General features: G+C 43.0%; 1 long non-coding RNA gene across 1 annotated transcript in view; it reads right to left on the bottom strand.

Moving 5' to 3' along the window:
• Nucleotides 1-22,057, bottom strand: part of LOC105074791 (uncharacterized) — a 407,847-nt gene extending 385,790 nt beyond the window's left edge. The window contains exon 1 of the long non-coding RNA XR_835820.3: nt 21,554-22,057. This is a non-coding gene — a long non-coding RNA (uncharacterized LOC105074791). The remainder of the gene's footprint in view (nt 1-21,553) is intronic.
• Nucleotides 22,058-25,293: the final 3,236 nt, after the last annotated feature.

The following is a 25,293-nucleotide window of genomic DNA, read 5'->3' as shown; positions in this document are numbered from 1 at the left end:
TATCCCTGTGATAAAAGTTAAATTATATTTAAGTTTTACAAGGACTCCCCTACCTACCCACACACACACCACCCCCCACACCTTACACACACCCCTCACACCTATACACACCCTAACATCTACACACACATACCTACACACACACCTACCCCACACCTACACACATACATCCTTACACACACACCCACACCTAAACACACACCTACAGATCCCCTCACCCCTACACACACACCCTCACCCATCAGGAGTGGGTCCTGTGGAAATCAGAAGGCAGAGTCTGAGGAGTGGAGGACGAAGCCACCAGCATCACAGCTACAAGCACTGGCCCAGCTCCCCCTGAACTCGGCTGAGCCCTCCTGCCTGTGACCCACCCAGAGAGCACGGGGGACATTTGAACCCTGTCTGGCTTCAGCATCTCATCAGGGCTTACAAGTGCCATCTCACACCTCACCATTCTCATTCCTGAAGGTCTCTCTCTCTCAATTTCTGGAAGTTTAAGACCATAAAATCCAGCATTCTTTTATAATCAGTCTCACCCAAACAGAGTGTACAGGATCTGATACGAGGCACAAGAAATCTACTTTCTGTGAACATTTGGGGCATATGACCCCTTTATTTAATTAACATGCCTGAGACAGTACAAAGCCGCCTGGTTTCAACCCAGTTCTTGCTCCTCCACATCATCCCTCGCTCTGCTCCGCAGTCTCAGCTAGCGCTGCCAGGGAGCTGGGTCAGAGAGAACCCAGGAGCAGCTCTGGGTCTGGGCTGCGGGAGGGTCCCGGGACTTCCCAGCGTCTGCACTGCAGAACAGCAACCTGGAAATGACATTCAGGAATCTGCAGAACCCCAAATCACGGCTGGTGGTCTCCTGGTTCTCTGGGTGCAGGACCCTCTGCCCCCCTCCCAGAGACGAGGAAGCAGGGCAGGAACATCAGACGGCCCTCAGGGTGTATGGAGACCCGTAACTGGGCCTCCTGACCCTGTCCTCTCTTTCGTCTCACTCCCTGGTTCTCAGCCTCCGCTCCCTGCACCCCTCTGCTTGGACCTCTTTTCCCCTTAAGGATGCCTGGTCTTTGATGGAACGTCATGCCCTCCACAGTCCACTCCAGGAGTTGAACTTGTGGGGCGGAGGACTGGTAGTCAGCCAGGAAGAGCTCCTACAGGAGCTGGCAGGGGCAGGGGCAGGGGGAGTAACGAAAAGCAGGCAGAGGGCAGAGTGGAGGGAGCGATGGAAACCACAAAGGCAGTGGCCTGCCTGCCTTCCTCTTCAGGTGACCGTCACCAGCCCCTCCCACAGCCCTGGGCACCGCAAGGCAAAGAATCTTAGATTCAGTGTGTGGTGGGTGCTTTTGTTTGTTTTGTTTGTTTAGCAGAATGATACTTTTTTTCTAAAGGAGAAGGTAGACTCCAGTATCTGCCACGACTTTGGTCTCAGAACCTCCTCCTGGTTTACAGAGAATGTGGGCTTCCGTCTATATTCATCCATTGGCAAGGATGGAAAAGTGGATTCGTTCTTGGGGCTCCTGCCAGGCTGAGAGGCGCGTGCAGAGTCTCCCCCCAGCAAGACAAGAGGTGGGAAGGGCAGTGATCCAACCGCCGGGACCAGCAGAGACAGAGCCCCAGCCACCTGGCTCTGGGCCTGCAGACCCACTGCGGCTCCGTGCAGGGCCAGGCATTCACTTCCCGGGAGGAGCGAAGGCTCCAGAGCCACTCTGCCTGTGCCCGGCTCGGCAGCGTCGCAGTCACTTCACGTCTCTGACTTCACTTCTTCTTCATAAAATGTTTTGTCTTTTTTTTTTTTAATGGAAGACTAAGCGACGCTGCACAAGGGAAGCCTCGAGCTCAGAGCGGCGTGTGTGGCTGGCTCCCTTTCACCCCCGCCCCCCCCCAAGGGCACACTCTCGAATGTCTAGTGTTGGAGGCATCATCATATTCACATACGTCCATTTCATTTTTGTAAACACAAGTCACTTGGGGGCCAAACTTCTAACGGATTAGGGAGATTTTGACCTTGGTTCTGACACTGACAAGCCACATGGCCTTGGGCATGTCACTTCCACTCTCTGAGCCTCAGTTTCCTCATCTGTGAAATAGGGGTGCTTGGCTCAGTCTCTCTGAAGGACCCTTCCATCTGAAATTGCAAATGTGTGTCTCTTACTGGGGAAGGTTATTAGGGGTCCACCATCCACCAATCAGTACAAAGAAGTCGGATGACTAGCTTCGAGGCTGTATTGAGATGAGAACCATCTGGCATAGCCACATACAGATGTTCCAACAAATAAGCCAACGCCCACAGAAACCAGGCATGGGCTTTCAAGATGATGACTTTGAGAGGCAGGAGACATGTGTCTGTGCTTTTAGCACCGGTAGGTTCATTCCTAATCAGGACCAAAACTTGACAGGAACAGCTCAAAGGTGATGCTGGCTCATTTTAGCTTAAAGCATCAAGTGACTTGCACAGCTCCCACGGCTACTTAGGGCAGGGCCACTCCCGCCAGGGAGACTAAGCCCCCTGCCCTGCCCCCAGTCCGACCAACCACACTCACTTTGAACAAGGTTTCAACCCTTTGATCCCAATTTCAGATAATGAAGGCGGTTTCCGTGGCATTATCATCAAACGGCTCAGCGTCTCAAATCAGAAACGATGCTCAGAGGCCTGTGAGGAGTGCTGCCAGTTCGGGGAAGGGGGTGGATAATTAAGGAAATCATGGTGAATTAAGCTTTCTGCAACGAGGCACAAACATCTTTTCATGAACAGCAACATCATGTTAGCTTATGTTTTGCCAAAGAGAGAGGCAGGGCCTCTCCTTGGGGTTTTCAGCCTGGTAAAACACATCTGGCAACTAAGCCAAATATTTAAGGGTCATTAAAACCCCAAACTCCCCGTGCCAAGAACTTTTCTCCTTTGTTATTCAAGTGCGGAGCAGTTATGGAAAATGCGTTCCATATGGCGTGTGCTGCCGCACTCCTATTTACTTCATCAAATCACTGCTTTGAAAGAGCTATTTGATGTCAAAGATGCGTTAAGATTTTATAGACTTTCCCAATCCAGCTTTTAAAGATTCTCCCTTTGAACCAGAAACGCTTGCCAAGAGTAAACAGAACTGAAACCACGAGGGGTCAAGGGTTTTGTTGGAAGCAAAAGACCCCAGGCTGATCAAGGGCTTTCAAAGGTTTGGGGCAAACATGCATTTCCAACCGCATGCCAAAAAAGCTCCACCAAAGATCATGTTTCCCACATAAGTTACATTAAGATGTATTTAATGTATTCATATTTTACTAATAATGTAACACCCTCACCCACCACCTCCCACCAAGAAGCAGCGACATGCACTTAAAATACACGAACAGAACTTTGGAAAGTCAGAGAATTTATCTCTAAGCCATAAATTGAAATTCTTTCCAGTGAGGGTTTCTCAGCCTTGGGAGAAAACGCAAACAGACATAGACCTTGGAAAAGCTCCCAGGGCCAGAGACAACAGACTCTCCAAGACACCCAGAGCTGGGAGAACATTCTTTGAGAGTAGTTCTTGTTTTAGAGATGGGGAAACTGAGGACAAGATCGCAGGGCCGGCCAATAACAGCACCAGAGGTAAAACCCAGAAGCTCACAGATTGGTCCCTTTCTTCTCCACTGCTTTTACTTTCATCTAATTCTATGTTGTCTCTTCCTTGGCAGCCTCCTCCCAAATCCCCCACTTCCTCCCTTTTCCACATCATAGTCCTGCCTCACAGAGCGGCCAGGGTGATTTCGGTAAAACAGAAATCAGGTCATATCGCTTCTCTGCTCAAAACGCCTCAGCATCCCCTGATCGTCTGACCTTCTACCATGCCTGCTCCCCAGCACAATAGTGCCTGCTCACCTGCCCGCCCTCCCTGGGTGCCAATAACTCCGACTGACTCTGCTCCACCCACACTACTGCCTTTCAGCCCCTGGAGCCCACAAAGCTCATTTCTGCCTCAGGACCTTTACACTTGCAATCCCTTCTGTCGGAGGTGCCTTTTCCTTCTCCGCACAGCTTATGTTTCAGCTCTCAGCTTGAGCTGCACCTCTTCAAAGAGCTCCTTCCTGGTTATTCAACATAAAGAACATCCATGACCTTGGCTGACTCCTGTCTGCACATTTCTCATCTGAGGCCTTGCAAAGAAGGACTGCATGTTGCTTCTCCACTGTAACTCCTGTGCCAAGCGCAGTGCCTGGAATATAACAGGCATCATTTGATGTCTCCCATCTCCCAGCCTTGGGCCCCTTCATTTAACACGAAGAGAATGGCCAGTACTCGGGTTTAGAGCACAACTCTGCCCTCCATCTCTTTTTCTCTCTCCCCGGTGCTGCTTTCTTCTGACCCCATTCAGGGGCCCTGCTAACCACTCTACTCACTCCCTATCTGTTCTCACATTCCACAGGTACTAGGATCTCAAGGTCTCCCAACAGTTCAGAATACAGCCCCCTCAGAGGAAGTCTTGAAATTTTATTAGAATCCAAACATTCACAATACCCATAACTTTCCGTGGTACAAACTGAGGCAGCCACACAATGCAGGGGCTGCAGTGGGTGGGCCATGGAGCACAGAGCCTGCAGTCTTTCCTCCAAGACTCCAGATCCCCGCCTGCCCCATACTTCAGAGAACTGAATCTGATTAAATTGGCTTCTGATGGCAAATACACCATCCCTCACCTCGGCTTTAAGTGGCTTCTTCATTTCCCATGCATCTTTCTGGAAGTTCACATAAATATTTTTTATTTGTATTTTTGTGTGGTGTAAAATAAAACTGGCTTGAGCTAAAATGTATGTGAATTGCAGTGATTATCCAGTCCATCTCTCTCTCTGCTTGATGGAGGGAGATGAATATCTTGGCCCAAAAGCTTATAAAAAAAAAAAGACCAGACATCCACAGCTTGAGCACTTAAACTTCAGTCACTCCACAGTTTTTGAGAGCCTAATACATTCCAGACGTTTTACTGGGGCTGCCGTGGGGAACAAGACCAGCCTGACTCCCAGGAGGAAGGCAGGCATTAGGCTAGTTAGCACTCACTTAGGGGTGATGGTGGCTGGTGAAGGTCACATGAGGCGGTGAGCCCGTATCACCAGGAACCTGTTCTAAGCTGGTGAGCAGGCGGAGTCTTCCCCAGGGAAGCAGCCATTAAGATGAGGTCTGTGCCTGGGAGACCATTGACTACACTATCGAATGAGCTCTGGCTGGAGTCAGGAAGACCCAGCGGGCAAGGCTGGCTCCAGGACCATCCAGTTACGTGATTCTGTGCACACCTTCTTTCCTCTCCGTTAACCCCCTAAGTTTCCAAACCCTTCTTCCCACTCCTTACCCTGCTCCACCACTTCCCCAGTTTGATTCATTCAATTCAGATGATCTTGGCCTTGAATTAATATCCCAACCAGCCCCACCCAATGTCCCTGGCCCCAAATCTTCCACTCTGTCCTCCAGGTCCTCTCCCTGAAGCAGGCCCCAGGCACTTGGGGGCCAGGAGGGGCTGGAGCTAGGCAGCAACCACGGGAACACATCCATTTAAAGATAGATCCTACAGAGAGGCTCAAGCCGGTGCCATGATTACCAGGTGGAAAGGGCAAGGAGGAGCAGAAAGAGGTTTCCAGTGGGGAGGACCCCAGACACACGTGATGGTGAGACAGCAGGAGGAGGCCCAGGCGGCCGGCAAGGGCTGGCAGCAAAACGGGAGAGCAGACACAAGCCCTAGTCCTGTGCCAGCATGAAGGCCCTCTGTATCCCTCTGTTCTCATAAGTAGGCATAACCTTCTTTCTGCAGACCCATTGGGGCCCCCAAGTGACTTTAAATGCGAGGGAACAGAGAAAAACATATTCAAAAGGGCTCAAGTTCCAGCTCAAAGATTCCCCTAGGAATGATTCTGGCAAGAGATCTGTTCTGAATCGGTGGTACTCTGGGGGCAAAGGAGAGAAATCCGATAGGGGAGCATCTCTAAAGAGAGCTCTGACCCCAAGCCTCAGAAACAGAAATAGCATCTCTCTTTAAGCCTTTGGATCCCCTGATAACAAGAATTCATAAATCATTTAGCTCCCCATGTAGGAGATTCTAAACAGCCAGCACAGCCTGCTGAGCAGAAGGCCGTGGAGGCTCCAGGGAAAAGAGGGCTATAGACTGTGAGCTCCTTTAGGGCAGGGAGCATGGCTGCTGGCTGCCACCAGACCTCCGGCCCCTGCACAGTCCCCAACCACGGCAGGTACATGGGAGCTACTTGAGTGAATCAAACCAAAGGGAACAAACAAATAAGTAAATGACTTATCCTTGGGGAGACACACACACACACACACACACACACACACAAACACATGATCATATGGGTCCAGTTTTGCCACCACTGGCCCCTCCCAGGCCAGTCACTCATAGGTAAAGGAAATTGCTTCCCAGACCCCAGGTTTCTGCCAACCTATGCTAGGAAGTCTCTTGTATTACTCACTTCCAAATAACAGATAAAATTCAAAACACAAGAAGAGTTAGGATGGGGGGTGATTTGCTGAGTGTATTTCTAAGCTCTGTCATTCCTCAGCTTCCTTCTGCAGGTCAGTTTCATTTTCTCCGGCTTCCCATGACTCCAGCTGCCTGGAAGCAAGGATGGAGACATCCAAGATCTTTAACATCTCAGAGGCAGAGAAGCAAATCTCTTCCTTCCCCAGTCTACATGGGACGTAGGGAAGAAACTGATTGGCTGGTTTGGCTTATGTGCCCCACTCCTTGGACCAAGACTTTGTGGCCAGGGGAAGAGTTCTCTCACTGGCCAGGGTTGGATCAGCGGTAAGTGCCTGTGGATCTGGTTCTGCAACTGACAACCCTGTAAGAATTGCATGGAATGGGCCAATGGGGTGTACCTCCCAAAGGAAGGAGTCCACCACCTTCATCGTCACCAGGAGGAGAAGGAAGAAGAAAGGGAGGGAAGGCATGCAAGACAGGTAAGACCAACAGACGCCCCCACGCACCCACATCCTCCAGGCTTACAGAACCCTTCATTTCTGCTGCAGACGCTTGGATGAAAGAACAAAAGGGACAATCACTCCCTAGTATCTTAGATAAGCTCTGCTTTCCACTGTTCTTCCCCCAGCAGGGAGGCCAAATGCCTCAGCAAAGAAAATGTAGGCTTTGGAGTCAGACAGATCCAAATTCAAACCTCAGCCTCAAAACATGCTTGCTATGTAATCTTGGGCAAGTTGTTTAAATTCTGTGAGCTCCATTTCTTGATCTGCAAAGCAAGCAGCCAGACCCAACACATATAATGTGCTGAGGATTAAATGAGAAAATATATATAAAAGACTTGGCATACATTGTCTGACACAAAGACATCAATAAACATTTGCTCAGTGCATGAATTAATTAATTTGAACTTCACAGGTCAGAGAAGACCTGGCTGGCTTGTCCTATTTCCATCACTCAGGAGCAGAACAAGTTTTTTGCTTTCTAGTAAAAACTGATGGTGGCAGAGTTTAAAGTTTCAGGACAGAAAAAATCCAGTTGTCCCGGTGTGGGTGGTGGATGCTCTAACTGTCCCCATTTTATAGATGAAGAAACTAAAGCTCCCAAGAGAAGAAACATAATTCTCTAAAAGGAAACGAGAGTACTCTGACGAAAAGGAAGGGAAGCAATGCTAGAATAAGGGCCTAGTCTGAACCATGGTTCAGCTGCCAGGGATTGGCTAATTATTGCTCTCCATACACCAGCAGGTTGACAAAACCACCTTCATATGCCTGGAGAGTACACCACCCTCCAGACATCGCTTGACCTGAGACTCACCCCAGCACTCTAAGAGGAGACGACAGGTGCTATTAGAGGTTTTACAGACGAGAAATAGCTCAGAAAGCTTAAGTCATTCAATCATGGCCACATAACCATCAAATGGTCAAAGTCAGGGGTCAAAATCGGCATAGTCTGAGAAAGGAAATGTAGAACTGAAATGGCCACGGAACTCCCGTTTTATTAGACACTGACGCGAGCTATTGGCTTTAAAAAAAAAAAAAAAAGCATAAATTCTGAGCACTGGAGTGACCTTGAAGGTCAGTAGACACACCCTCTTCCCAACTTGGGAAACTTCCTTCGGCCTCCCTGAGACATGAGGCAGGGGCAGAAGCAGAGTTAGAGACACATCCTACAACCATCCGCAGTACGGCAAAGAGCACCCAGGAGACCACCAGCTCATCCACAAAGGTAGCAACCCAGGTGGGACTCCTGAAAATGGAAAGTTCTTGGCCTACAATATGCCTAACACTGTAATAAGGAATTTAAGATTCTAGTATGTTATAGCAAGATGTATACATTGTGATAAATGTGTCTGTCAATGAGGCGATCTTTCCCAGCTTGAGATCTTGAGGTCAAAGTTTTGGAACATCATACATGAAAGGGGTTTGGCTGCAGCATCACCCTCCACACCTTCTGGGAGACTGGAGCTTTCTCTGTTACCTATAGAGTGACCATTTAACTTACTGTCCAGATTGAAACACTTTTAAGAGTCAAAGGGGATGTTACTAATCATTATGCCATGATAACAGATAAAAACCAGGACTGTCCTGGGCAAACCAAAATAGTCACCCTAATTAGAGGGAACAACTGAAAATCATTCAGTCACTCACACATAGCCAATCTGGAATGTCTGAGGTCTTGCTCAAAACATCTCCCCTCTTTATCAGTCTTTTTTAACATTTTTTTACTGAAGTATAGTAGATTTACAATGTTGTGTTAGTCCCTGGTGTACAGTATAGTGATTTAGTTACATATATATTGACATATATTCTTTTTCATTATAGGTTATTTATCAGTCTTTTTTGACCTCAATTTTTCATGTGATTCCTTGACAGAAATCGTTCAGAGGAAAGTGCAGATAAACATATATTCTGAAGGAAGGTTTTACACGACTGCTAATTTAGTTAAAATGGCTTTTAAACATTGTCTTTGGATAATCTAAGCTAGCTATGGAACAACAGCACAGTGGGAGGCTAATGGAGATTTAGCCACCTGCGGCTAATTGTAATTTCTCTGGGTTTCCTTTCTAAATCATTTTCTTTTTTGTCTTCGAATCCCTGCTTCCATTTATGTCAGGTCTGGCCCAGTGACAACTCCACCGGAGCTTCCTCTGAGGCCAGGAAGGATCCAAGTGGACTGCAGAGCCTTGGGGTCTGGACCTAACGGGGACTACAACACCTGTCAGCCATCCGGATGGAAAAAGAGCCTGTGATACAGAATCCTACAAAAGGAGTTCTTACGTGGTGAGAATTTAGGATATTCATGTTCAATGCTGGAAAGGTTGACTTTCTCACATTCTCCCCCCTGAATTCTCCAGGAAACCTTTTCAACCTGCAAGCCATTCCATCCCCAAACTCCCTTCCACTGATGGCCAGAATTCTCTTATGCCCCAAATATGCTTACCTTTTGCTGACTGGGACAAAAAAAATCAACAGGGCGGGAGGAAATCTAAATAAAATGAGCTCAGACAGTGAATTCAGTGGTTCAACAGGTGCCAGGCACATTCCCAGCACTGGAGATGACGCTTCCTTCACAGATGGCCCCACCAGAACCACCACATCAACTTTTGCTGGTCGGAATTTGTATCCTCCTAAATCCTTAGGTGTAGGGAGGAAAGGTCCTTTTCAACAAGGACATCTGAAAAGCGTGACTTGAGATTCTTCTAGAATCAGTGAATCCTCCAGAAGTGTTTTATAAGAAGCCAATTAGTTAAATGAACCTTAGAAGTGGGTGTTTGGAGTAGGGCCACAGAAGGTAAGTAAGGAGCCTGGGAGGTAGGCATAAAAATTGGGGAGAGTAATGTTGAGTATGTAAGGACAAATTTACCTACGTCACTGCCATTTTGAAGGAGCATTAACAATTTTTGAGGTGTCTGGAATACTGAGGATGGCAGAAGATCAGACAAGACAGAGGAATCATAGTTTAGTGATCTTTACTCTATGCTGCCTAGAGCCCCTGGATTCCAGGAGATGCTTCTGGGTTCCCCTCAGTGGGGATGAGACTGAGTGGCAGGACAAAGGGGCTTTGGACAGGGCTCCGATGCCCCCACCCCACTTCATTCCATGGACACTGGAACTCTAGGTAAGATTTCATCTGAGTTAAGAATCAATTGCTGAAAGATCTGGTGACCAAAACCTCTAGTTTAATACCCAACAGACCTAAACTGGGAGTGAATGGACTTGCCAAGGTCAAACACAAAAGTAGTAATATAATCAAAGTAGCAATCAGAGCCCCTGGCTCTGGTCCAGTACTTTTGGCCATGACACAATTTGATATGAGGATCTTCCCAGAAGCAAATGAGAAAGTGAAAGAAGCCAAAAAAATAGAACCTTAATTTTTCCCATTGTTGGCCAAGAGAGCTCTGGTCACACACACACACACACACCCTTCACACAGGGAACCTGGGAAGCCTGTCATACTAACTCCAGGGCTCAGTGGTACCAAATACATGTGTCTTATAAGCAGTGTGAGCAAAGAATCATTTTGACCTGTTTACTCAACATGAAGTGGAGAAAATATTAATGGTTATTTACAACACCCCACTACCTTCCTGGTCCCCCAAAGATACATCGTCAGCAATATTTTAAAGTGAATCCTCTAAGGTAAAATTCTCTGCACGCCCTTCCTTCTGTACTCAACATGGTCAGCAATATTTATTCAACACTTAACAAGTATCTGTCGAGTGCCTATTACGAGCCGGGCACTGTTTTCAAGATCAGGGGCCCATTGATGGACAACACAGGCATTGACCCTGCTCCCAACGAGGCAGATGGTGGTACCGTTAGATGGGATCAAACCAAAGATCCAGAAAAAGCCTTCCAACTAGGGGGAGGGTGGAGTGTAAATGTCACTGTCCAGATGTGTGGCTTTCAGAGATCTAATGACATGGGGTATGAGATGCTAGAGAAGTCACTGGGCCAAGTAGGGCTTGCAGCCTCAGATTTTAGAGGGTTAGTGCATACACACACGTGTGTCCATACACATACACTGTGATACAGGCATACATACTATACGATGCGTATTAAAAACTTGCGCCTCTCCCTATTGCCTTTCACAAGCCTGCCTGAAACACTTACCAGCCTATTGGCCCCTGCAGAGCTCTAAGTGCTGACTTAGGAATGGATGGAGGAACCACATCCTTCAAGCAATTCCCCACCAGCATGTGGCATATTCTTGAACCTTGATCGTGTTATAAAAAAGAATCTTTTTTTAAAAAGAGTCAAATTGCTCCTCAATCCTCTGGAACAGATGCCAGGGGCCAGCTAATACCTAGTGGAGATTTTTCTCCCCTCTTCTGAGATTTCACAAGGGGAAAAAGAAATGTCTCAGGAATTTCAAGGTTGAAAAACAAAAGTTAGGGACTTGTCCTCAGTCATCTCGCTTTAGATCTAAGACTCTGACTTTTTTCAATTCCAAGGGGATCAAATGAAATTCCTTTTGGCAGGCAGACCCCAGAAATTCCACAAGTATCTGCATCACCAAGGGATGGACATTTTATCAAATGAACAATACCCCAAAGACTTCAGACATCTCAGTTTGCAATCTGTCGATTCTTAACTTGGAAGGGGGTGGAGGGGGGCTGAAAGCTGAGACCTTACATCTGAGAAGAGATAAAAGTTCAAAGTGATCCCAAGGAAAGAGATTTAATTTTATAGTCAGCCAGAGAAGGTAAGAGAGAAGGAAAAGGGGAGAGAAAAAACCCCCCACAAAGAACACATATTCCTTATGCATTTCCACAGGAAGGGATACATGATCACCTTCACATGGTAGAGCCGTGTGGTACCTGTTTTAAGGCCCTGGTACAGCTAGAGAGTTTGTAAAAGGGATGCTATAAACATGAACCATGATTTCTGTCGGTAACTCCGAGTGCCCGCAGCATCTAACTGCATGCATTAGAACTCCTGGCTCTGGAAACAATTAGGGTGTATGTTTCACCTCTCACCACACCCAAATGAAATATTTATCAAAACAAACAAAGGAGAACTGGGAGAGCTGTCATTGGAGAATTCTGAATCCGATTTTGTCAGAGTCCAGTGTGAGCACTGTCCCTGCAGACGAGCAGTCAGGCCACCACAAAAGTCACCATTCCCCTGGGATACAAAAGGAAGAAAGCCAGGGAGAGAGAAAATGATTGTTAACAGAGCATCAGCTTTGGATGCTCAACTAGATATTTTTATGTTTCATTAATAACCAATTACCCTGAAATTTAGCAGATGAATCATATTTATTTTCCACACTTTCTGAAGGTCAGGAGAGCAGGTGTGGCTTTCTTTGCTGGGTGCCTCTGGCTCAGAGTCCTCCAAGAGCTGCCATCTAGGTATCAGCAGGAGCTGCCATCATTGCAAGTCTCCGCTGGGGGAAGATCTGGTTCCAAGTTCACTACCATGGTGGGTGGCAGGCCTCTGGTGCTCACTGGCTGTCTGCTGAAGACAGCGGTTTCTTGCCACACGGGCCAGTTCACAGGACAGCTCATAGCAGGGCAGCCAGCTTCCATCAGAGCCTGTGAGTGCCCAAGATGGAAGGCACAGTCTTTTTGTGACCTAACCTGGGACGTGACTCCCATCACCTTTGCCAGATTATTTTCACTAGAAGCAAATCACTAAGTCTGGCCCATATTCAAGAGGAGGGGGTCACACAAGGGCACAAACAGCAGAAGGTAGGGATTACTGGGGGCCGCCTCAGAGGCTGCCAACCATACCAGGCGAGGCTTTTCACATCTGCTGCTTGAGAACAAATTATTGTGGAAATATTCCTTCCCTAAGTGTGCCAACTATGTACCTGAGGCCATGGATGCTTGAGTAAATGAAAGTCAACCTTACAGCTTTGGGCAGAGCCAGGGTCCACACTGAAGGGCCCTACACTCCTGAAACATCACACAAAGGGAAGCAGAAAGCTATACGGGGGATTTTTTTTTTACTCCCTTAGCTGTTTCTTCCTCAACATAGAGGAAACCACTTTTTTTCAGGGGCAAATTAATACCCAGTGTGGCTCAACAGTTTGCCACACAGATGTGTTTGATTTGCTGGAGAAATTCTTTTAAGATATTTTGCATGGGACTCTAATAAATTCAACAGTTAGAAGTGTGTCTGCTCTGGTTCCAAGAGCAGGTAGGGAGGTGAAGCGGGGTGGGGACGGGACATGTCTCTATCCATCCAACCTCCCTCTTACTATCAGAGCCCTGAGGCTCTGAGAAGCCAGTTTGAAAACATACAGTAGAAACTATAGTAAAGTCTTTGAGTACACAACTTCAAAGTCAGAAAAGCATCACCTGCCAGCTGAGAGGTGTTAGGTAAGTCACTTCTCCAATCTCAGCCTATTCCACTGTGTGGAATAAAAACTGCAGAGACCTGGGTATGTGCTAGTTAACGCTACTTAACAAATGCTAGTTTACATGTTTAAATGAAAGAATTAGTGAGTACCAAGGTATTATTAGAGTTGCCTTCTAGAAAGAGGGAAGAAAGCAAAAGCCTCAGATGCCAGATAAGACTGATGCTGTGAAACACAAAAGTCACGGTAAATACAGTAAATCCAGGGGGAGAGGGTATAGCTCAAGTGGTAGAGTGTGTGCTTAGTGTGCACGAAGTCCAGGGTTCAATCCCCAGTACCTCATCTAAAAATAAATAAACCTAATTACCTCCAGTCTCCAAAAAAATAAAATAAAGTAACAGTAAATCCTACACAGAAAGAGTGAGTGGGATGCTGGCTTTCCAGCCAGGAACGGATCACAGATACCAGACTTGGCTTCCATTGCGAATAACTAGAAAACTGGAAAGAACACATTGAATAATCAATGTCAGATGTAGGCAGCAGGCCTACTAGGGGGAGATGAGAACTTCTGAAAACCTCTGAGCTGAATTCCCCAAAGCTATACAGAGCCAAGAGATGCTGAGTTCCAACCACTGAGGGTGGAGAGACTGTTTAGCACTGTGGCACTGTGGACATTCAGCAGAGAAACCAAAAGGGCCACACCTTAAAAACAGGGTTAATCTAGACACGCCAAAGTTTTTTTTTTAAGCCTTGATTGAGTTAAGAGCTCCTCAAGTCAATTCACTTTTTGCTGGAACAACACGCCACTGTGGAACAGACATCAAAATCTAGACATCCAAGAACTTAGCATCCATAAAGTAGAGCATACAATGAAAAAAAAAATCTAGACATGCCAAGAAGCAGAAGATAAGATACACAGAAGAAAAACCCGTCAATAAAAAGACTCAGAAAAGGCAGGATAGAATTAGCAGACAAGAATTTTTTAAAAGCTCTTAAATTCAAGAACTTAAAGAAAACTAGAATATAAAGACAACAAACAGAAAATCTCAATTGAGTAATGAAAGCTATTTTAAAAAAAGAACCACTCTACACACCTATTAGGATGGCTAAAATGCAAAGCATCGACAGTAACAAATGTTGGCCGGGACGTGGAGCAGCAGGAACTCTCACTTGTTGCTGTTGGGACTGCAAAATGGTACAGCCACTTTGGAAAACAGTGGGGTGGCTTTTAGACAAAGCTGAACAGAGGCTTTCCTTATAAGCCAGCAATCATTCTCTTCAGCATTTACCTAAATGGACTGAAAACGTATGCCTAAACCAAGACCTATATATGAATATTTATAGAAGCTTTGTTCACAACTGCCAAAACTTGGATGCAACCAAGATGTCCTTCAACAGATGGATGAATAAACAAACTGTAATACATCCATACAATGGAATATCATTCAGCAATAAGAATCAGTGAGCTATCAAGCCACAAAAAGACACAGAGGAATCGTAAATGCCCTTTGCTAAATGAAAGAAACTAGTCTCAAAAGGCTACATATTGTATGAGTCCAACCGTATTACAGTCTGGAAGAGGGAAAACGATGGAGATAGTAAAATGATCAGTGGTTGCCAAGGGTTTGGAGGAAGGGATGAAGGAACATGTGGGGCACATGGAGGTTTAGAGTGGTGAAACTCTTCTGTATTGAGACTAGAATGGTAGATACATGCAGTTATGCATTCATCAAAACCCACAGGATTGTACAACACAAAGAGTGAACCCTCATGTTAACTGTGGACATACTTAAAAATCAAGTGTCAACAATGATTTGTCACTGAAACAACTTTACCACAATAATGCAAGGTGTTAACAGAGGAAACAATGCGCCGGTGAGAGAGGGCAGTAGTTGAGAGCTCTCTGTACTTTCTGCATAATTTTTCTGTAAACTTAGAAGTGCTCTTAAAAATAAGATAATTTAATTAAAAAGAAAACAAATGCAAATTCTAAAACTGAAAAATATAATACGTGCAATTTTTAAAATCCCCTGAATGGGGTAAGCAGCAGATCAGACCCCTGCAGAAGAAGAGATCAATCAACTTATAGATGATACAATACAAAGTGTCCGAAATGAAGCACAAAGAGATGAAAAGGCTCAATAAAACAAATGGAGTCTCAACCATGAGACGTCATCAAGGAGTCTTAATACACTTAAAGTTAGAGTCCCAAAGGAGAGGAGAAAGCTCAGAGAAAATATCTGAAGAAACAGCAGCTGGAAATTTTCCAAATTTGATCACAAATATTAGCTCAAAGACTGAAGAAGGTCAATAAACCTCAGGAATGGTAAGAAAAACACACTAAGACCTATGATAATCAAATGGTGATTAAAAATCTTAGAAGTATCCAGAGATGAGACACATAACATACAGGACAAAGAAAAACAGTTACCACTAACTTTTCACCAGAAATCATGCAACTCAGAAAACAATAGAACAATGTACTTAAGGTGCTGAAATAAAAACATTGCCAATCTATAATTCTATATCCAGAGCAAATACTCTTTAAAATGATGGCAAAATACAGAAATTATATGATAGGAAAAAAAAAAACTGGAAAAAAATCCACAGCTAGAAAATCAATACTTTGAGAAATGCTGAAGGAATTATTCAGGAAGAAGAAAAATGATACCAGATGGAAATTTATATTTACACAAGGGAATGAACAGCACCACAAATACAAAATATATGGGTAATCTATTAAATATTTTTCTCCTCACTTGTTGATTTTTAAAAGATGATTATTTAAATCAAAATAGTAACAATGTATTTTGGGTGTATAATGTGTAGAAGTAAAACGTGAAAATACAATAGCACAAAGAATGAGGAGAAAATAGCATTATACTGCTGTATGGTTCTTACATTAAATGTGTAGTGAAATATTAAAAGTTACACGGTTATAAGTTAAGGGCATATATCGTAAAACCCAGAGTAACCGCTAAAGATATAGAACACAGAGTTAAAGCTACTATGTCAATCAAGGAGAGATATATTACTGGAATATGTTAAATTAACCCAAAAGGAAACAAGAAAAGAAAAAAATCTGATGACAGACACAAACCCAGCCATAACAATAGTTAAATGTGAATGAACTAAAAACTCCTATCAAAAGACAACATTCATTAGATTGGATTGGGGGGGGGTCATTAGTTCTATTTAATCATTTATTATTTGTTTTCTTATTTAGTTATTTATTATTAGTTTTCTTTTTTTTTTTAATGAGGTACAGGGGATTGAACCCAGGACCTCGTGCATGCTAAGCATGAGCTCTACTATTTGAGCTATACCCTCTCCCCTGGGTTTTTTAAAAATATCAAACCCTAACTATATCACGTATACAAGTACACAAATAGGTTAAAGTCAAAAGATGAGACACACCATGAAAACACTGATTAAAAGAAAGCTGGAGTAGCTATATTAGTATTAGACAACATAGACTTCAAGATAAGCATCACCAGATAAAAAGAGAACATTTAGTAAGGGCAGAAATGTCAATTCATCAAGAAGACATAACAATCATACTTGTATATAACTTTAGCAAACATTGACAGAATGGGAGAAATGATAAATTTACAATTGGAGTTGCAGATTTCAATAGAGTTGACCCTTACACAATGCAGGGGCTAATACCAGGTTAATTTATAGCTGATAATTTATAGTTCTTCTCTACCCATGGATTCAGTCAACCATGCACCATGTAGTTCTGTAGTATTTACTATTGAAAAATATTTGTGTATAAGTGGTAGTTCAAAGTTGTCAACTCTACTCATCTCAGTTCTGGATAGACCAATTACCTCAGCTCATTTGGGCTGCTAGAACAAAATACCATAAACTGGGAGACTTATAAAAAATATAAATTTCTTATAGTTCTAGATGCTGGGAAGTCCAAGATTAAGACACCAACAGATTTGGTGTCTGGTGAGCACTCACTTCCTGGTTCATAGTCATCTGTCTTTTTTGCTATGTCTTCACATGGTGGAAGGGGCAAGGGAGTCTCTGTGGTCTCTTTTATAAGGGCATTAATCCCATTTGTGAGGACTCCATCCTTATGACCTAATCATCTACCGAAGGCCTCACCTCCTACCACCATCATATAGAGAATTAGAATTTCAACAGATGAATTTGAGGGGGACACAAACATTCAGTCTATAGCAACAGTAAACAAACCAAAAAAATCAAGAATATAAAAAAGTGACCAACATTACAATCAACTCAATCTGATAGTCTATCCAAGCGCACACAGAATATTCACAAACATACACAGAATATTCACGAAGATAAACCATATGGTGGGCCATAAAACAAGTCTTAAACTAAAAGGATTCAAATTCTATGGAGTTGTTTTCTGGCAAAATGTTAATGAGTTAGTAATTAATAATACATTTTGAGAAAATCCATAACATTGGAAATTAAGCATTACATTTCTAAATAACCCATAAATCAAAAGAGAAATTACAAAGGGAGTTATAATATATTTCAAACTAGAAAAATAAAAATGTATCATACTAAAACTTGTGGGATGCTGCTAATGCAACACTCAGAAGTAAACTTATAGGTCTAAAGGTTTATACTAGAAGAGAAAAATAACATTAATTATCTAAGGTCCAACTTAAAAAGATTTTAAAATGAGGAAATTAAACTCAAAGCATGCAGAAGGAAGGAAATAATAATGAATGGAATATGATATGAGGAAATAGTCAAAACATCAGCAAAAACTGGCAACAAGTTAGTTCTTTGAGAAGTTTAATAAACCTGATAAAACCCCAATAAGACTGATGAATAGCATGAAAGACAAATAATCAATATCAGGAATGAAAGAGAACATATCTCTACAGACCCTACACACATTAAAATAATAATGAATAAACATTACTAACAATTGCATTCTCGTAATTTGACAACTCGGTGAAAGGGACAAATTCCTCAGAACACACCAATTATCAATACTGACTCAAGAAGTAGAAAATCTAAATAGCCACATATCTATTGAAGAAAGTGAATTTGTAACTACATATCTTCCCACAAAGAAAACTCCAGGACTAGATGTTTCCTGATGGCTTTATTAGACAACTAAGGAAGATACAATGCCAATCCTAAACAAACACCTCTATAAAACTGGAGGAGGGGAACACAATTTCAGCCTCACTGTTTGAGGCTAAGACAAACCTGAGGTCACAACCAGATAAAAACATCCCAAGAAAAGAAAACTGCAGGCTAATATACCTCATGAACATTTGATGAAAAATCCTTAACACAATATTAGCAAGGCAAAATCCCACAATATATTACAAAATACAACACAAGATGACCAAGTGGGATTTATCTAAGAACACAAGGTTGGTTAATATTCAAATACCAACTAATGAAATTTGTCACATTAATAAAGGGGGGGGGCTATAATAATAACAGGTGCTGAAAATCTTTGATAATCATGATTGAGAGAAGAAAAAAGTCTCACCAATTAGGTACAGAGGAAATCTCTTTAAAGTAGTACCATCTATAGAAGATTACAATTAATGCTATGTATTTAGTGTTTTCTCACTTACATTAGAAAGAAGGCTGGAATGTCCAATCTCACCACTTCTAGTACAATACTGAATAGAGGGTTGAGGCAGTGCAATTAGAAAAAGAAATGAAAGGCATATAGAAGGAATTCAAAGGAAAGCTGTCTTTATTTGCGGACAACATAATAGTGTACACAGAAAATCCTGAAGAATCAAAAACAAAAGATTACAGAACTAAAAAGTGAATTTATCAGTATCACAGGATATGTAGACCCAAACATGAAAGTTAAAACTATTAGATGTCTAGGGAAAAAAATAGTAAAAGATTTTTGTGAACCTGGTGTAAACGTTCATACATAGGATAGAGAATTAAGTAACTATTAGAAAATTGAAAAGGTGAACTTCATCAAAATGCTGTTTAAAAATTTTTTGCTTATCGAAAGACATTGAAAAATGTATAAGCAAACAAAAACTGGCAAAAAATATTCGCAATCTGACAAAAGATATACATAGATTATATAATATATATCGCTACCTCTCTATCTTTTACAATATAAAACAACCCACCCAATAAATAATGGGCAAAAGTTTGTGAACTGACACTTCACAAAAGATACATGCATATAAAAATTATTCAGTATCTTGAGTCACCAGAAAATAGCAAATAAAAACTATAATGAGACATTATGACACAACTATAAAATGGCTAAAATGAATCCCAAATTTTTGTGACAATACGGATCCCCCAGAACTCTTGTACATTGCTGGTGGGATTGTAAGATATTACAACCACTCTGGAAAGAGTTCTGGCAGTTTCTTAAAGTGTTAAACATATATTTAGTCTACAACAAGCAATTCCCCTCTAAGATTTTACCTAAGAAAAATGAAAATACCTATCTACAAAAAGTCTGTTACAAACTTAATTACAGCAGTTTTATTCATAACAGCCCAAAACTGGTAGCAGCCCATGTGTTCATTAAGATGAAGAATGAACTGTGGTGTGTTCACACAATGGAATAATACTCAGCAATAAAAATGAACAAACCACCAATGGATAAAGCAGAAGTATTATGCTGAGTGAGAAGCCTTCATATAAATGTACACTGCTTGGTTTCCTCTATTTGAAGTTAGAGAAGAAGCAAAACTAATCTTTGGTGATAGAAATCAGGACAGCCATTATCTCTGAGAAGGCAGAATGACTAGAAAGGGGCACAAGGTAACTTTCTCGGGTTGTTGAAATACCTTGATTACGAGGGCTGCTTACAGGGATATATGTTTGTAACATCTGGACATTTCACTGTATTTAAACCTTAGTTTTACAAAATCTTAATTTTTATTTGTAGAAATTGATAAGATGATTTTAAAATCATCTTGAGAACTCAGAAAAGCTAAACAATCAAAAAAAAAGAAAGTAAGATACAGACTTACACCAACAGATTTCAATACTTACTCTAAAGCCATGTAATCAAGGCAGTGTGGTGCTGGTAATGAAAGACACATAAATCAGTGGAACAGAACCATGTCTAGAAAGATCCATGCTTATATAACCAATTGATTTGGGGTCAAGGAACCTAAGCAGTTCAGTAAGGGAAAAGACATGGATTTTTTTCCTTCGGTAAATAGTACTGGAACAAATAGCTATCTGTATGGGGTAAAAATGAACTTCAATTCTTGCCTCACACCACACACAAAAATTAATTCAAAATGGATTATACCTATCAGTATAAAAGCTTAAAACAATAAGACTGTGAAAAGAAACCACAAAAGAATATCTCTGAAACTTTTAAGTAGACACAGGTTTCTCAGACAGGAATGAAAAAGCACTCATCATAAGGGGAAATGTTGATACACTAGACTTTATCAAAATTTTAAAAATTGATAAAAATTATTGTTATTAAGAATAAGTTGGGCACCAACCAGGTGAGAACTCACAAGTATATTCACAAAATATGTATCTGCCAATTCTCTGGATCTAAAATATATAAAGAACTTCTTAAACCTCGATCATATTTTTTTAAGACAACCCAATTTTTGGAATGAGTAAAAAGACTTTAAAAGGCACTTCACCAAAGAATACACATGAATGTCCAATAAGCACACGGAAAAAAGGCTCAAAAGCATTAGATACCTGGGAAATGCAAATTAAAACAAAGATGACATACAGCTATGCACACACTATAACGGCTGACACATAAAACACTAACAACATCAAATTCTGATTAGGATGTGGAACAAGACCTCTTCTATGTTAACGTCAGGAAGGCAAGATGGCCAGTTCGGAAACCTGTCTAGCAGTTTCCCATAAAGGTACGCATTCACGTGCTCCGTGACCCAGCAATTCCACTTCTGTGTACAGGCACACCTCAGATACACGGCGGGTTCGTTCCAGACCACAATAAAGCCAGTATCTCAGTAAAGCAAGTCACGTAAGTTTTTTGGTTTCCCAGTGCATGTGAGGCAGTGTGCTCAGCGGCCCCACAGTCTCTTGCTTCAACAACGTTTCGACAGAACAGGCCCAGGGACACCCCTTCCTCCAGCCTCCGACCACCCTCCAACGTTTTTTTCCAGTTGCACCAGCCACTCAGCCACCCTCCACCTCCCGGACCAGCCGACACCATTTTTTTGAACTTTGCTCCTTACTGCCGACCAACCATGAGCTCCGAGTTTCATCACACTCATTCCACCGGGTTGGAGGTCACCATCATCCTCCTGGTTAACACGCGTCTGAAGGCCTCCTACACCTACCTCTCTCTCTCTGCTTCTATTTCCACCGCCATGATGTGGCTCTGGAGGGTGTGGGCTGCTTTATCCACAAGCTGACCGAGGAAAAGCAGGAGGTCACGAAGCGTCTCTTGAGGATGCAAAACCAGCAGTTTGGACACACTCTCCCAGGACGTGCAGAAGCCCACTCGAGATGAGTGAGGTAAAACCCAGGGCACTACGGAAGCCGCCACGGTCCTGGAGAAGAACCTGAACCAGGCCTTACTGAGACAGGCTGGGGCCTGGGGCCCTCTACTGCACTGCTTGCACCTGGACAAACCTCTCCTCCCGCAACAAAATACAAAGAAATTATCAGGTACTAAAAGTAACTGCGAACTTGCGCAGCTGGGGCAAATTGTGAACAACTAGATACAAAAAGACCAAAAACCCAGCTGCCGCTTCTGGGGTACCGGGAGCAAAAGCAGAGGACTGCGCATGACCCCTGCACACAGCACCACCAAAGGGGTGGGCAGACGACCTAAGCCACGCCTCCAGCCTGACCTCTGGACGCGCGCTACCCTCACCCCATTTAAGGAACCAGTTCCCCTCCCCCCACCGCCTCAGGGATTGGGCAAGAGAAACTATCACTTGTTTTCGCTCCCTCCTGCTGTGGCACAAGTCCCAGTAAAGCCTTGCCTGACTCTCATCTGGCCCCTTTTCAACGTCTACTGATTAAAGAGACTAAGAACCCTGGTTGTAACACTTGGATCTGCATGCCCTGGCTTCTACCCAAGCAAACCCCCATCTCTGTGGCTTCCTGGAGAGCCACTTTCTAGATGAGGTGAAATCATCGAGAAGATGGGCGACCACCTCACTGTAATAGGGAAGAAGAAATCTGACTTCATGTTGGATCTGTTTCTTTTACTTTAACCTTTGTATTCTATTGCTTTTGCTTTAACTTAAGAATGTTGCCTATAGCCTGAAAGATACAGGATAGCCCATTCTCAAGGCTCTGACCTTCAAAGGTGTACATTTTTCTATTCATATAGAGATAAGAAGTTGCAGAACAGAGAGTAGCATTTGTCTTGGAGGTTTATAAGAACATTGTGACCTGACCTATGTGGACAGTTGCTAGAAAAAGGATTCTGACAATCACACCCCCTCCTCTTTTAGTATAACCTCCCCAAGCTGGCTGGCCCCCAGGCTGGGCTGGGTGAGTGTCTTTTCAAAAGGCTCACCCTCAAGCATGACTAGGAGCCCAGGGGATTTTGAGGAGCCTCACTGGCATTGCCCTGATGTCAGCACTTCTGCCGGAAGCCTCTCTCTGCAGCCACTAAGCAGCTTTTTAACCACTATGGAGCCCTTTCCCAAGCTGTGGACCAAAGGAAACAATAAAGCTTTTTGCAGTAGCCAAAAAAAAAAAAGTTATGTTTTACACTATGCTATACTCTATTAAGTATGCAAAACCATTATGCCTAAAAAAAACATGTACATACCTTAATTTTAAAACACTTTATTGCTAAAAAATGCTAACCACCATCTCAGCCTTCAGTGAGTCCTAACCCTTTGCAATAGTAACATCAAAGATCACTGATCACAGATCACCATAACAAATATAGTAACAATGAAAAAGTTGGAAATAGTGCAAGAATTACCAAAATGTAACACAGAGACATGAAGTGAGCAGATGCTGTTGGAAAAATGGTGCCAACACATTTGCTTGACGCAAGGTTGCCACAAACCTATTTTTAAAAAAAAAAATAGTGTCTGCGAAACCCAATTGAGCTAAGCGCAATAAAATAAAGTCTGCCTGTATTTACCCAAGAGAAGTGAACATGTGCACAATAAGATTTGAACAAGAATATCCCTATCAGCTTTATTCATAATAGTCAAAAACTAGAAATGACCCAAATGTCCTTCAACAAGTGAATGGATCAACAATGGAGTTATAATCAGACAACAGAAGTTACTCAGCAATAAAGAAGAATGAATTACAGGTACAAGCAAAACACATATGAGCCTCAAAGACGTGATGCTGAAAAAAAAGCCAGATACAGAAGAATACATCCTGCACAATTTGATTTATATAGAGTTCTAGAACAGGCAAAATTAGTCTCCATTGAAAGAAATCAGAGCAATGTTTTCCTGAGGGCCAAGGGGAAGTGGGGGAAAGGGTGGACATGAAGGAGCAGGTAGAATGTTTTTGGAGTGATGGGAATGTTCTGTGTCTTGACAGAGGATGTGGGTTACGTGGCCACATGCATTTGCAAAAACTCATTAAACTGTAGTCTTAAGATATGTGCATTTCACTGTATATTAATAATATGTCAATTAAACAAAAAAGGAGTGATAACTTTTTAAAGAAGAAATGGGAAAAGGCATATACAAGAGCCTGAGAAAATATCAGGGTACAGTTAAGCAGTGATTAATAACAGGTGGATATCAATGAAAGATACCAAATCATGGTGAAATACTTGTTTTCTGTAATATTGTGGGGTTTGCTAATGATTCATTTTACAATGTTATCTAGGATTGCTTTAAGAAATTCCTCCTCCTTTTCTTTTTCAGGCATGCTTAGTTGGAGAAATATGCTAATTTTCTACTAAGTTTGCAACACTTATCTGAAGTATGTACAGTTGGTCAAACCATAAGGTGGTCATCTGTATTTACCACCTACCAAGTAGGCAGTCACCTGTGCCTGAGGCCCAGGTAACCAAGAATAGTCAGGAGAACCCCTGAACGCTGAGCTGGCAGCTGTAACAAGAAGCAAAAAACATGACCACAGCATAGATCAGATCGTTCTCTGACCAACCCTGCGCCATTACATTCTCTATCTCAACAAATCAGGCTTTTTTTGTATGCTTTGAGCTCTAGTTTTCCTGGAGCCATTTTCAGATGCTTAAAATATTTGTAATGTATCAAGAGGCAATTAAAGAAACATCTCAACGTACTTAGTGGATGGCACATTTAAGCTAACAGTAGGACGTGCATTCAAAGAAACAAATAAGCAGAATGTTAGTTTGATTGTAGGGAGTGAACCATTTTTCTCCGTGGTGAGAGGGGTGATCTCATCTTTCCCCCATCCCCCTTCCCTGGGCCTGGAAATTGGCAAGGCAGGATCACAAAGAGAGTCTTTGAAGAGGTGGCTCAAGTCAGAGATGAGAAAAAACATTTTTTGCACAGTAACCCCCAAGAAATGTACTGTGGAGAGACTCCTACTTGCAAGGGGAGACACTGACTAGTCTCTAAAATGCTCTGTTAGTGGGATCTGACTCTCCACCCCTTACTGCTCTGTCATTCAGAGTGAAGCCCGTTGGTTGAATGCCCCTGGTAATTAGAAGCAGTTGGGTACTGGAGAAATGAGTGGCAGTGTTAAAGGGCCTAAGGAGAGACTTTCTCATAGCAACTCCAAGCGTTTGTTTTCAAGAGTTTACTTTCAACCACTGACAGCTGTTGGGGATCTGAGGCAAGGTAAATAGATTGGATGGGTCACACCTGAGTCCTTCCCGCCCACACTGAGCGGAAGCTTGTAGATCCCTCACTACCCGGAGAGTGGCCATGAGTCAGCGTCAGTAGCAGGACCTGGGAGCTTGTGAGAAATACAGGATCTTGAGCCGCACCCCAGCCCTGATGAAACAGTTTGCGTTTCTCCAGAATCCCCATGTGATTCCTATGCACATGGAAATGTAAGAGATACTGGTGGGAGTTCATCTGGTTTTATTTAACAAATACATATGTAACATTTATTAAGTGGCAGGCACTGTTCTGTGTGTTTTATAAATATT

The sequence above is a fragment of the Camelus bactrianus genome, chromosome 9 (genome assembly GCF_048773025.1).
Source record: "Camelus bactrianus isolate YW-2024 breed Bactrian camel chromosome 9, ASM4877302v1, whole genome shotgun sequence".
Classification (NCBI taxonomy): domain Eukaryota; kingdom Metazoa; phylum Chordata; class Mammalia; order Artiodactyla; family Camelidae; genus Camelus; species Camelus bactrianus.
The sequence above is the reverse complement of the archived record's forward strand: the minus strand, read 5'-3'. Positions and strand labels throughout refer to the sequence as shown.